Source organism: Crinia signifera, chromosome 4 (assembly GCF_055691185.1).
Source record: "Crinia signifera chromosome 4, ASM5569118v1, whole genome shotgun sequence".
In the NCBI taxonomy this organism is placed as follows: domain Eukaryota; kingdom Metazoa; phylum Chordata; class Amphibia; order Anura; family Myobatrachidae; genus Crinia; species Crinia signifera.
The window spans coordinates 302794237-302808459 of NC_139220.1; the positions used below are offsets into that span (position 1 = coordinate 302794237).

The 14223-nt window shown below is 42.7% G+C and overlaps 3 pseudogenes; 1 reads left to right on the forward strand and 2 right to left on the reverse strand.

Moving 5' to 3' along the window:
* LOC146073255 (uncharacterized) overlaps positions 1 to 14223 on the reverse strand; it is a 53732-nt pseudogene that overhangs the window by 17195 nt on the left and 22314 nt on the right.
* LOC146076219 (5S ribosomal RNA) lies at positions 7393 to 7512 on the reverse strand (annotated as a pseudogene).
* LOC146076220 (5S ribosomal RNA) lies at positions 9383 to 9502 on the forward strand (annotated as a pseudogene).

Consider the following 14223-nt stretch of genomic DNA (forward strand, 5'->3'; position numbering starts at 1 on the left):
AAAAATGCTAGAAATTTTCCTGTTCGGCCAGAGTTTGAATACCATTTATGAGCCCCTGTGACCAACCTCCTTCACATCACATCTTGAAGGTGCTCCACCCATTCTTTTTGGGCTGTCTGCCATGTGGAAAGAGCTAGTTCTGATTTATTTAAAAGAAAATTATTTTCTAGGTTAATCATCTCAACTTCCAATTCGTTCATCCTTTTACGGTTTGTCTGCTTCAGAAAGGCAATTCTTTTTATAAAAACCCCTCTTAAGAAGGCCTTAAAGGCGTCCCACACCACAGTATTTAATGTTGAACTTAAATTCTCATCAAAAACTTTTTCCATCATAACCTCTATTTCCTCCTGTTCCCCCATGTGTGCCAGCCAGTATGGCTGCAATTTCCAGTATCGGAACCCGTCGGGGTCTCTAAGTCGATCTGGATGGTTACCGGTGAATGATCCGAGATTCCCCGGGCTTTATATTCCACCTGACTGATCTTATTAAGACCCTTCTCAGAGACCAGGATCATATCGATTCTAGAAAATGCTTTATGGGAAGATGAATAACAAGAGAACTGTTGGAGGCCAGGATTCCTCAGCCTCCAAGGGTCCCTCCACCCTATCGCCTCTATAAAATCTGCAAACCTATTACCTTCCTTAGCAATTTCTTTTTCCGTCCTATTCCATCTGTCTAAACGAGGCAAAAGTACCTTATTAAAGTCGCCCAGACAGATTACCATACTGTCTGGAAAAGAGGCAGCAAATTCAACCGCCATTCTTATTACATCATAGGAGAACGGGGGTGGAATATAGTCTGTGAGAATACAAAAAAGTGTATGTTCAATAGCACATTCCACAAATATATATCTCCCCCCAGGGTCTATCTTCAGAGAACCAACCTCAAAAACCACCGACTTCTTAATCAACATTGAAACGCCCCTGGAGGTTGAAGAAAAAGGGGCATGGTAACTGTGACCAATCCAGGGACGTTTCAAAGATGCTAGACGTTCCCCTTGCAGGTGGGTCTCTTGCAAGCAGATAATATCGGCATCCGTGTTCTTGCACTGCTTAAGAACTAATGCTCTTATTACCATACAGTTCAGGCCTCTAACATTCCAGGACATTAATCTGACCATCTAGACTGGACATAATGGTAAGGCGGATATTTAACATTTACCCAGTGTTCTGCCGGGCATTGGACATATATACCAAAAGCGGTTCTTATTGCTGAGTATTCCAAGTTTATCGAGTACATGCTATGGGACAATCTTATCATATACTTGCTGTGAGCAAACAAAAACAAACACACATATACACACCCTACCTCCCTCCTCCCCCTCCCTGTATAGCCTATTTACCACGGCATACCTGTATCCCAACCCTCCCCTCAACAAATACCCCCCTTTACACTATCGCCAACTGGATTAACTCATGGAGCAATAAACTAATGGCCACCAAAAGAGGGTACCCCCGTCCTCCCCCGTGCTCTCACCGCCGCCTAATACATTTTATTACATCATAATGATTCCAGTCCCTCCCCCCATGTTTACCGACAAGCAGAATTTCCCCTTGTTCAGAGACAAATACCAAAGACAACAAAATATGGCACATAGCTTAATGGAAACAGCAGACCAATCTGAATTAAAAGGAAAATATCCTTTCAATTGGACAGTTTAACTGGGAGACATCTGTTTTCTTCCAGGATATGTGCCGTCCAGCCAACTCGCCGCCTCCCCAGGAGTGAAAAAAAACTTTGCAGCTCCCACCGCCACTATTCTCAATTTGGACGGATAGATCATAGAATATTTTAAATCCAACTCCCTAAGGCGGACTTTAATATCCTTGAATTTTGCTTGGTCCTTCTGAACCTCTAACGGAAAGTCCGGGAAGGCAGAAATCCTCCTGCCATTGTGAGCAAAGTCCGCCTTATCCCTAGCCAGTCTCAGCACACAGTCCCGATCTTTGAATTTTAAAAATTTAGCTATTAGGGTACGAGGTGGACCACCTGGGGTGGGGCGGCCTGGGATGCGATGAGCTCTCTCAATTGCAAACTGCGCGGAGAAGGCCTTGTTGCCAAACATCTGAATTAGCCATTCTTCCAAGAATTTTTCCGGAGCTCCCTCTATACGCTCCTCAAAGCCGATAAAACGAATATTATTCCGTCTAAGCCTCCCTTCCATGTCAGACATTTTTGGGCGCATGTCAATCATTTGACCACTCATAGATTTCACCTGTGTTTGAAGTGGGGCTATCTTCCATGGCCGAAATGCGATTTTCCACCTCAGTTACTCTTTCGGGGATTTTTTGCGCATCATTTCTCAATAAAGTAATATCTGACTGTACTTTATTGATTTGTTCAAGGAGGCGAGTTTCACAGGTATTAATCGCCTCAAGGACTTGCTGCAATGTTACTTCTGGAGGTGGCGGATTTTTACTCTCCTTGGTGGGAGTCGATTGAGGGGTACCTGTGTGGGAGCTACTACCTGCTTGAGACCGAGCATACTTCTCAAGTCTGGCCGCCGCAGTATTTTGGCCCATTTAACCCATAGCGTTGTATTTACTTGTGCAGTTAATAATCAGAAGAAAGTCCCTGTGAGTAAGCTCACACTTAGTCAACTATCCTCAGAGCCTAGTGCACCTTGTCCTCTTGGCCTAAACTAAGTGTACCATACAGTTTAATGCACACAGTTCCTGTGGGGTAACCACTTGTCTCTTTTTGGGATATCAGTTGTTTTTAGCTGCACTATTACAGTTCTGCAATTGGGCTTTGCCCAGTGAGACTCACCCACAGGCTTCTATGTCCAAGCTGCCCTTCAGGGAAGTCAGGCCGTCCTCCCTCTCCTTTGGCACCCCTGGCCTTCTTCTTGGTGGGTAGGCAAACAAGTAGGCACACAGAAGGTCCACCCGGTGCCTCTTCTCACACACGTGCCCGGGCTGTTTTTCCTGCAAGCTGGGATCTGCTGTGCACCCGACTTTGCTGGCTCTTATAGCCTTCTTCCGGACTGGCACTGTCACTGGGCGCACACTGGAGGACCCCTTTACATCAGCTGGGATCTGTCTCAAAAGAGACTGTCTCTCATCAGATATTTGAAGCAATACATGCTGATATCAGACAGCAGAACAGTCACCGCTGACTAATATCTCTGAATCATTTCTGAAAAGACAGGGATATAGGCAATCCCTGTCTCCTGTGAAATTTCCGCAGCAAGGCACTCTCAGTCAGATAGCCGAGCATATACCTTGCACTGCTAAATTGAACAACAAGGTCGCTCTGAGCAATCAAAATTGACAAGCAGAAGCCAACCCTGTGCTCTTATTCTAAATCTAGTTTATGGAAACACTATATTTCCTCTCTCTCATCTAGCATCTGATACTAACTTATGATGCTAGAAAGCAGAAGAGGAAGTTAGTGTAACAAAAACACACAATCTCAGCTCTCTTTCTTATAAATTCTTCTAAAAAAAATCTTTGAAAGCAGGTATTGAAATATACATAAGGAAAATAATTGTGGGAAGCGAGCAGGAATTGCCTAATAAAGACTTGATATAAAATAAACGCAAAGGGGGTATCGTTGATTATGTCACAAACCCCTAAAAGGCTACTTCCTTTTTGACATCTGATATATGTTGATAAATCTTCGCCAATGGGGGAAGAAAATGTTTTCTGTGTTTAATAATTAATGAGCATATTTGTATCTAAATGATTAATGCAGATATCTGTGTGTCATTTTTTAAGTAATTATAGACTAGCACCTGAATTTGTAAGGTGCAGAATAGACATTGGGGATACGGATACCACTTAAATCAAATATCCCCAACCAAAGTGACAATTGTCACCCCTCCGTTTAAGCAACAAGAATTAAAAGTTACATTTTAATAAAATACAATAACACAACATACATCTAATTAAAGTGTGCCCCAGGTAAGACTGATTCAGTCTTTTCTTGCATCTTACCGCAAGGCCCCTCCTTTTCCAGTAAAGTTCTCTGAAACTTGTTCTGGGAGCACCACCAACAGGTTATACCAAAAATCAACCTTTAATGACAACAATGTTCGTTTAACAAATAACTAACAGCTTCATGAGATTATGTGCGGATTCAAACAAACCTTTCCTTAAAATTTCCTAAAATACATCTGTGTGCAGAAACCTGTGTGTCCTTGTATCTCTTCTATTGTTTTAATAATTGTTTTAATTAAAAACTATTTTGATATGATATACAGACAGATCTAATCTATAAAATCAGTGTCTGAATTACAGGGTAGCAGCCCCTCTATTGTCTATATCACATGTTGTAATATCATGTATATCTTTCCTCCTGTTGTCGGCCATGGATCAGACTATGGAACAGGATTTTAAATATGGCTGTGCGTTCCAAGAAGGTTTAGTATGCGTTCCAACATCGGCACAATAAAACATAGTCAAATGTATATGTCACAGCATTAATATTAGGAACATGCATTATTTTCATACATACTAGTTATATTATATGTACACAAAAAAACTGAATAAGATCAATTGCATAAAACACTGAATAAAAAAAAATATTATTTAAAACATGAATAAAATTGTATAATAATATAAGCTGTGCTGCCGCAAAATGAAGGTGTGTGCCAGTGGTGTCCAGGTGTGCACTACTGATGCATCACCTCTCCAGGCACCCTTCCATCCATCAAGGTGATTGTACACTGGAGCTCCCCTGACCCCACCACCATTAGTTCTAGTAAATAGCAGGCGGCAGGCTCGGGATGTTCAGCGCGGCTCGGGTGGACTCGGGATTTCAGGTGCCCGAATCCTCCCAAGCCGCCCTGAACAACCCGAGCCAGGCACATATTATGATCGTGGCAGGGGCTGGGGCAGGGCACAGGAGCTCCGGCGTTAGGTGCCGGAGGAGACATGAGGGGGGGGGAGAGATGCAGAAGAGTGGCCCACAACTCTGTGGTGGGTTTTTCTGGGGCAGGACAATCCTGTCCCGGTAGGTTTGTCCTTCCCCAGCAAAACCCACCGCTCAAGGGGTTAATAAGGTTTATATCTTTAGTAAAACACTTGCTGCACTCAGAGCATGGATATGGCTGATCCCCTGTGTGATTCCTTTGCCGTATAACAAGTTTTGGGGGTTTTATTCTAATTGCATTGCAAGGTTGGGAATTCGCAGCCTTGTGAGTCCACCAAACCTTGCCTTCAAATCCCGGGCTGCTCACCCCAACTTGCAGCAGGTGTTCCCACGCACAGGCTATGAATGGATGTTTAACATAAACATCCATTCGCAGGCTGTGCGGAAACACCTACATCATTTGGTGGTCACCGACCATTGAATGATGTGGAAGGCACACGCACATCTAAGGTTACAAAGAGCAACCTAAGACATGTGTGTGCATTCTGAAGGAAGTGGACATGCAGCTGACATCTAGTGATGTCAGCTGCCGCCTCCGCTTCATCATTAGCATGAGAACACCCAGCGTTCTCATGGGATCACCCATGAAGCGCTGGGTGTTCCCATATGAAAATGGACCAGTTTGCGCCCCCTGTCTCCCCCAGGTTGTTCGCTATGGTTGCACGCACCCAGCATCTGCACATGAGAAGAAATTACCCTGCACAAGTGCAGACACATAACATCACAGCCACCCAGCTCTGCTTTAAAATGTCATCTTATGCTGTGCCAAAAGCCCAACATCGGACCATTGTGAATGAAGGGGTCCAAAGGAATGGACATGAATTAGGTCCCTTGTTTCTTAGTGAAACACTTGCTACATTTAGAACATTAATGTGTTTTTATCCAGTGTGAATCCTCTGATGAAGAAGAAGATTTCTCTTTTCTGTAAAACACTTTCTGCATTCAAAGCATTGAAACGGTTTCTCTCCTGTGTGAGTCCTCTGATGTTCAGAAAGGTGTGATTTCTGGGAAAAACACTTTCTGCATTCAGAGCATTGAAATGGTCTCTCTCCTGTGTGACTCCTCTGATGGATGAGAAGATGTGATTTACGTATAAAGCATTTGTCACACTCAGAGCAAATAAATGGTCTCTCTCCTGTGTGAATCCTCTGATGTATAATAAGAATTGACTTACAGGTAAAACTCTTGCTACACTCAGAACATGTAAATGGCTTCTCTCCAGTGTGACTCCTCTGATGTCTAAAAAGATGTGAGTTAGATGTAAAGCATTTGTCACACTCAGAGCACAGATGTGGTCTCTCTCCTGTGTGACTCCTCTGATGTCTGAGAAGATGTGAGTTAGATGTAAAGCATTTGTCACACTCAGAGCACAGATATGGTCTCTCTCCTGTGTGAATCCTCTGATGGATGAGAAGCTGTGATTTACATGTAAAGCGTTTGTCACACTCAGAGCACAGATGTGGTCTCTCTCCTGTGTGACTCCTCTGATGGATGAGAAGCTGTGATTTATATGTAAAGCGTTTGTCACACTCAGAGCACAGATGTGGTCTCTCTCCTGTGTGACTCCTCTGATGTCTGAGAAGTGCTGATTTACATGTAAAGCGTTTGTCACACTCAGAGCACAGATGCGGTCTCTCTCCTGTGTGAATTCTCTGATGGATGAGAAGCTGTGATTTATATGTAAAGCGTTTGTCACACTCAGAGCACAGATGTGGTCTCTCTCCTGTCAGACTCATCATGTATTAGATAAGATAGAAGTTAGCTGTGGAAGGTTTCTCCCATGCAGAAAATGAGAATGTCTTTAGTGAATCCTTCAGAGGTGTATAGAATAACACTATGTATAGTTGGCTTTATCAGAGAATTATGTCCATTCAGCGATGTCTTCTAATGTTCTTAGAATTTCTGTATTTTATCTGTAACACGAAAAAAAACAATATTTAAAATATAGAAATGACTGGTGTAGATCTAGTTATTTTTATTTTCAAATAAGCACGACAAGTAATAATAGATTATTCAATGCATGTGAGACTGATATATATCCATGAATGGGAGTTTTTGTTTGCACAAGAGAGGGCAAACACTAGAAAGAAAAGAGCTTTGTGGGCGCACTCTTAATAATGTAAATATGAAATTTATTTAAAACGTAACATTTAATTGGATCTCTTAATATAAGATAGCAGAAATTTGAAAGATTTAATAAGGAGAAAAGGTGTAAGAGGTGAAAAGATAGTTAGGTACCACTAGTTAAAGGCAAAAAAGATTTTTTAGCATAAAATGTTGTGTGATGGTCCTATTGGCTTTTCACACCTTATTCTCCATTCGGCGCATCACGTCCATATCGACATTGATATATGGACAATGCGATTTTGGGCGAAAATGAATGGTTTGGGTCCCTGGTCGGTTTAAATAACCTGTAGGGATATGAGTTGCCCCAGCCACTATTATGATGGTATTATCACAGCTTGTATTGCTTATGCAGTAGGCGTGTCCAGTACAATTTACTTAGGGATACCTCTATTAATACCACACCAGGAGTTCTTCGGGGGTCTCCCACAGGAATACTAATCTGGCCCGTCACTGCTTAGCTTCCAAGTTCGGGAAGTTTTTGGGCAGTTCCAGTGAGGTATGGTGGTATTTCGTTGAGGGTTAATTCCCAGAATCCCAATTGTCTGGTTAACTGCGTCAAAGCATTAATAGCTGACTGGATACCTGGTTATTGTCGGCCACCACTCGATTAGCGGCTAAATATTAATGATCAACAACACATCATATAGTGAAAAAATGAAAAAGAGGATGGGAGGAGGGAGGGAGGGGGGGGGGGTTTGGGGGGGAAGGAAAGAGGGGATCTTGGGAAAGAGGGAGAGAGCAGTGAGAAAAGATGGAGAGGGAAGAAGAAAGCAGTTGATGATGTGTGAAGTTGAATATAGAGGGTATTTACAGACAGTGTGGCCCCTTGGAAATTCACTATGTCACTATAATCAGGACTTGAGATCTTGGTGTTTATAGGGTTAAATGCCTATAAGCCAGCCTGCTAGATAAGGTGGTGGATGTTTTATTGGTTTTAACCAGTGTCCACAGTTGTGTCGACGGTGTTGCCGACTCTAATTACGGCTCTGTCCCAACATTGATTTTTGCATAGAAGCTGTTATCAGAGAACCTGCCTATTAAATGCCTGGCTCTGTTCCAATATTGGATTTTAGATGAAGTTTGCTAACAAAGAAGTATTTGCTACTTAAATTGTATCACAACAGTTCATAGCAGCCAGGTCCAGTAAAGGAGTCTTAGCTGTTAGCACACAATTGGTTGATAGAGTGCAATTTAGTGTTCATCACAATGAGATACTTTGAAACTTTGTAGCAGTGCTTTAGCAAAAAGGAAGAAGGGGAAGTGTCTCCTCACTGCAGGGCGCAGCGGGGGAACACTTGTACCTGGGACGCCGCCGCCGGGCGTCAGAGCTTCGGGTCCGGGTAAAGTCACTGTGGGGGAGTCTTTAGTGCTGGTAACGCCGCTGCTGTAGTCGCTGGGGGGTCCGTTAGACACGTGTTTCGCCGGGATCGGCTTCTTCAGTGAGCGCTCACTGAAGAAGCCGATCCCGGCGAAACACGTGTCTAACGGACCCCCCAGCGACTACAGCAGCGGCGTTACCAGCACTAAAGACTCCCCCACAGTGACTTTACCCGGACCCGAAGCTCTGACGCCCGGCGGCGGCGTCCCAGGTACAAGTGTTCCCCCGCTGCGCCCTGCAGTGAGGAGACACTTCCCCTTCTTCCTTTTTGCTAAAGCACTGCTACAAAGTTTCAAAGTATCTCATTGTGATGAACACTAAATTGCACTCTATCAACCAATTGTGTGCTAACAGCTAAGACTCCTTTACTGGACCTGGCTGCTATGAACTGTTGTGATACAATTTAAGTAGCAAATACTTCTTTGTTAGCAAACTTCATCTAAAATCCAATATTGGAACAGAGCCAGGCATTTAATAGGCAGGTTCTCTGATAACAGCTTCTATGCAAAAATCAATGTTGGGACAGAGCCGTAATTAGAGTCGGCAACACCGTCGACACAACTGTGGACACTGGTTAAAACCAATAAAACATCCACCACCTTATCTAACAGGCTGGCTTATAGGCATTTAACCCTATAAACACCAAGATCTCAAGTCCTGATTATAGTGACATAGTGAATTTCCAAGGGGCCACACTGTCTGTAAATACCCTCTATATTCAACTTCACACATCATCAACTGCTTTCTTCTTCCCTCTCCATCTTTTCTCACTGCTCTCTCCCTCTTTCCCAAGATCCCCTCTTTCCTTCCCCCCCAAACCCCCCCCCCCTCCCTCCCTCCTCCCATCCTCTTTTTCATTTTTTCACTATATGATGTGTTGTTGATCATTAATATTTAGCCGCTAATCGAGTGGTGGCCGACAATAACCAGGTATCCAGTCAGCTATTAATGCTTTGACGCAGTTAACCAGACAATTGGGATTCTGGGAATTAACCCTCAACGAAATACCACCATACCTCACTGGAACTGCCCAAAAACTTCCCGAACTTGGAAGCTAAGCAGTGACGGGCCAGATTAGTATTCCTGTGGGAGACCCCCGAAGAACTCCTGGTGTGGTATTAATAGAGGTATCCCTAAGTAAATTGTACTGGACACGCCTACTGCATAAGCAATACAAGCTGTGATAATACCATCATAATAGTGGCTGGGGCAACTCATATCCCTACAGGTTATTTAAACCGACCAGGGACCCAAACCATTCATTTTCGCCCAAAATCGCATTGTCCATATATCAATGTCGATATGGACGTGATGCGCCGAATGGAGAATAAGGTGTGAAAAGCCAATAGGACCATCACACAACATTTTATGCTAAAAAATCTTTTTTGCCTTTAACTAGTGGTACCTAACTATCTTTTCACCTCTTACACCTTTTCTCCTTATTAAATCTTTCAAATTTCTGCTATCTTATATTAAGAGATCCAATTAAATGTTACGTTTTAAATTAATTTCATATTTACATTATTAAGAGTGCGCCCACAAAGCTCTTTTCTTTCTAGTGTTTGCCCTCTCTTGTGCAAACAAAAACTCCCATTCAGTTGTTATACTGAAACCGTGGGTGCACCACCAACCGCATGACTATTAGAATTTACTCGTCATAGTCTCAATGTTGGTTTTCTATAAATTTGCCACTTAAACACTAAAATACTAGTCAGTGCGGTTCCAACCCCCACCCTGATATATATCCATGGCAATAGGCAAACATCCACATGGTATATCATAGCAAATACAGTGGGCAAGAAATAGCACAATATAATAGTCAGTAATGTCATTCCATTAATATACCAAATAAATATGAGGCAGTTTGTCATAAATGAGGAATAAATACATGAAAAAACTTCCAAGAAACCTTTGTGGAGATAATAGCAGTATTGCTGTCCATAAATATATCATAAGCCAATGCATGAGAAGATAAGAAAGGGGCAGGGGGTGAGAGGAGCCGCACATGAGAAGGCTGAAATTACCCCCCTGTCATATGTTGTATCATGTTAATTATAATATATGTTAATAGTATTTTATTGCAATAATCTTAGTGAATCATGATTCCTTTATTATATTTGTACAAACAAAAAACTGAGAATTATATATATTATAATAAATATGTTTTTTTTTATAGAAAAATAATATATTTTTTCCAAAATGCAAGTAATTTGATCTTGTATTATCTAATTATATTAATGTAGAATGTATAATAACAGTATACACTTTGAAAACACTGCCCTGGCGTAGTATATAGAGGTATTACACATATGAACACACAGCAATTAGAGAAATATATATATATATATATATATATATATATATATATATATACACACACAAGTAACTAGCCAATATAACAATAATGCCAGCTCCCAAACAGGGCAAAACGTGAAGCTCCATTGGGCGCCATCTAGTGACTGCCAGCATGCACAACACTCCAATTCCCCATAAAGGTGAGGAGCAGCATTATCCTTTTATTGTGTCAGATATATTATACAAATGATCCCACAGTATGATAGAGAATATATAGATATAGTCCATATGGTACTTATACATGATATCATATAACTGATAAAGAACACATAGAGATATATAATGTACATATTACTGATTATATATATTGTATCACATATGATATTATACAGTATAATTATGTGACATCTAAATGATTCCTGCCCCTACATTACTGACACATACAATTGTGATGTAAAATGATAAAGTCCCTTTAATATATTTATACATAGAATGTAAACTTAATGCAATGTCACAAATAGAATAAGGCCATATTATTCTATTATATAGTAATATTAACTAATTATATATTGGCCGAATAAAATGAAATTACTAATAACAAGGCAATATTCACAAAAGAATAGTAAAACTGATTGTGTAATTATCAGCATAATCTTATGTATAATATAATTACCTTACTCTGGGGATCCTTCCTCTGTCTCTCTCTTACTCCCCTGTCCTCCCAGCTCTCCAACCAGTAACTGATCCAGCAGTGTCACGCATAGGATAAGTTAATATTATTCTATTATATAGTAATATTAACTAATTATATACTGGTCAAATAAAATGTAATTACTAATAACAAGGCAATATTCACAAAAGCAATGCTAAAACCGACTGTGTAATTATCAGCATAATCTTATGTATAATATAATTACCTTACTCTGGGGATCCTTCCTCTATCTCTCTCTTACTCCTCCGTCCTCCCAGCTCTCCAACCAGTAACTGATCCAGCAGCTCCTCCATCAGCTCCCAGTGGCCTGATACAGCCTATTTATAGTCACTCCTCCCCATCTCTCCCCAGTAGTTCCCAGGATGCCCTGCAGGAATTCTTACACTGAGATGTGACATGTAAATTAGGGTCACATAACATTAGTATACAGCCATTCACAACAGCAGCTCCTCCTGCCCAGCTCCTTGTCTTGTAAATTATGTGTAAATAGAACTAAAGTGACTTACTACAATGATAAATGCTAATTACACCCTGGCAAGGTAACACCTTGTATTCTAATTAGATCACAGCAGCCTCTGGCATCCTGTTATGTCACCAAAGGGGCCTTTTGTTTAGGAGTCACCTATTGTCTGGGCAGAGTTTCAGCAGAAAGACTTGTTCTACATATTGTTAATAGAAGGAAAATCATTCTCTTTTTATTGGGGCACTCTTTTAAATGTATCTCCTCTATTCACAAAATAGAAGATATTAATTGAAAATAGTATTAGTGGCTATCTACATTAGGACATGTGATAAAGCTAGGCAAGTTCTAGAGTTTGTAACCAGTAATGGATGCGAAGGGGAGTTATTCCCACCTATTGAAGGTTATACTAAAACTAAGCTTTTACAAATCATATATTAAAATATTGCACATATACACACATATATAACTGTCACAGACATCAATGGTCAAATAATCACATTCAGAGGTATAGTAACAAGTTTGTATATCCCAGTGAGGTGATGTAAATAGCACTGTTGTTTAGTACAATGTAATTAATTATACTGATACTAGGGGGGGTGTGGCCACGGCGGTGCGGGAGTGAGGGTGTTGGTGGACTGAGCTCCCTGGTTTATGGACATCCGTAATAATAGCCGCCTGCCTAGCTAGCTCTGGCCCGGCAATCTGACCTGCTTCAGCGGTGGAAAACCTTCCTCGCACTGCTGCCTGTAGTACCTGCTGCCCGTGTTGCTGACGTCACGGGGAAGCGCCGCGTGGACTGTGGTGCTCCGTTCTCACTTATCCCCCCGGCTGAGGGAGACGCTGCCGGGTATACAATAGACTTGCGCTGGGTGTAGCGTGGCAGGAGCGCTCGCCGGTTGTCCGGCTGTTGCCGCTTCCTCCCCCCTCTCCTGGTTAAGGGAGACGCGGCATTGCCTCTGAGCACAGTGTGGCTGTGCACACAGAAAAGACTCGCTCCTTCCCTGTCAAGGGAGATTCTGACTGCTGTCGCCTCTCCCTCTCCCCCTCTTGGTTAAGGGAGACGCGGTCGCCACCTCACAGCGTGGCTGTGCATATAGTGAAATCCTGCTGTTGCTGCCTCTACTCCTTCCCTGCAAAGGGAGATATGGACTGTAGTACTGCGTGTTAACGCCAAACAAGGAGCTGCAGGAGCGCTCGCCATCCCCCTCTGCCTCCCTCCTGATTGTAAAACTATCCTGCTCTCTGTGGGGAGTGAGGAGACATTTCAAAGCCGGTATTAAGTGGGGCAATAAACACAGCAGACCACACGACAGACAGTGAGAGGGTCTGTCTGTGTTAACCACCTCCCTGCCACCAGCAGCTGCCGACCCCCATTATATGGGTCAGAAAACGCCTCAGCAACCCCTCTCCACATGTTGGATACTGACGTGGTGACCAGATACTTCAGGGGTACTTATGGATGCCGCACCTATTGGGAGTGAAGTTCGGATACCCCTTGTCCTGCGGCCCCCCCCGGTGCATTCGATTTGGCAGGACATCCATCCCCGCGGGATCGACCGCAGGGACAGGAAAGTCCCACCGCAGATGCTGAGTGGTCCGGATAGTACCAAGCAAATTGGGAGACTACATCGAATCCAAGCAGAAAATCCGGTGAAGTACAATTTACTTATCATTATCTGCTCATATCTCCTATTGTGTGCCATGTGAACATAGTACACTGCTAACTGTGAACTGTATAGAGTTAAAATCCCACTGCAAGGATCACTATTGTTTACCACCCAAATCTCCCTGTCCCTCCGTGAAATATGGGCAAAACCGGTACCACCTCGGCTGAGGCCCACCTAGAGAGATATGCACGAGCACAAGGTTGGAACACCCTGCAAACCCCCACTACAACCCCACACTCGACTCCATCGAAAAGCAAAAGCCCGCCGCCTGCACCCAAAATAACACTCCAGCAAGTGCTAGAGGCAATAAATACCTCCGAACATCGGCTGCCGGAGCAAATAAAGGGGGTACAAGCAGAAATTTCTTCTATTAAGTCAGACCTTAACATTACAACAGAAAGAATCAATGTAGCTGAGACTCGGATCTCAGCGCTTGAAGATGCGAGTAATCAATGGTCTACTAAGGTGACCAAATTGTCTCAGCAAGTAACTGAAATAAAGGCTAAAATGCTCGATGTGGAAGGTCGATTAAGAAGAAATAACTTGCGATTTGTGGGCATACCGGAAAAAGCGGAGGGATTAGATGCCATTAAGTTCATACAGGAATGGATGTATGTAACGTTTGGGCAGGACGCATTTTCTAAGCAATTTGCAATCGAGCGGGCACACAGGGTGCCAGCCATTCCGCCTCCACCAGGGGCTCCCC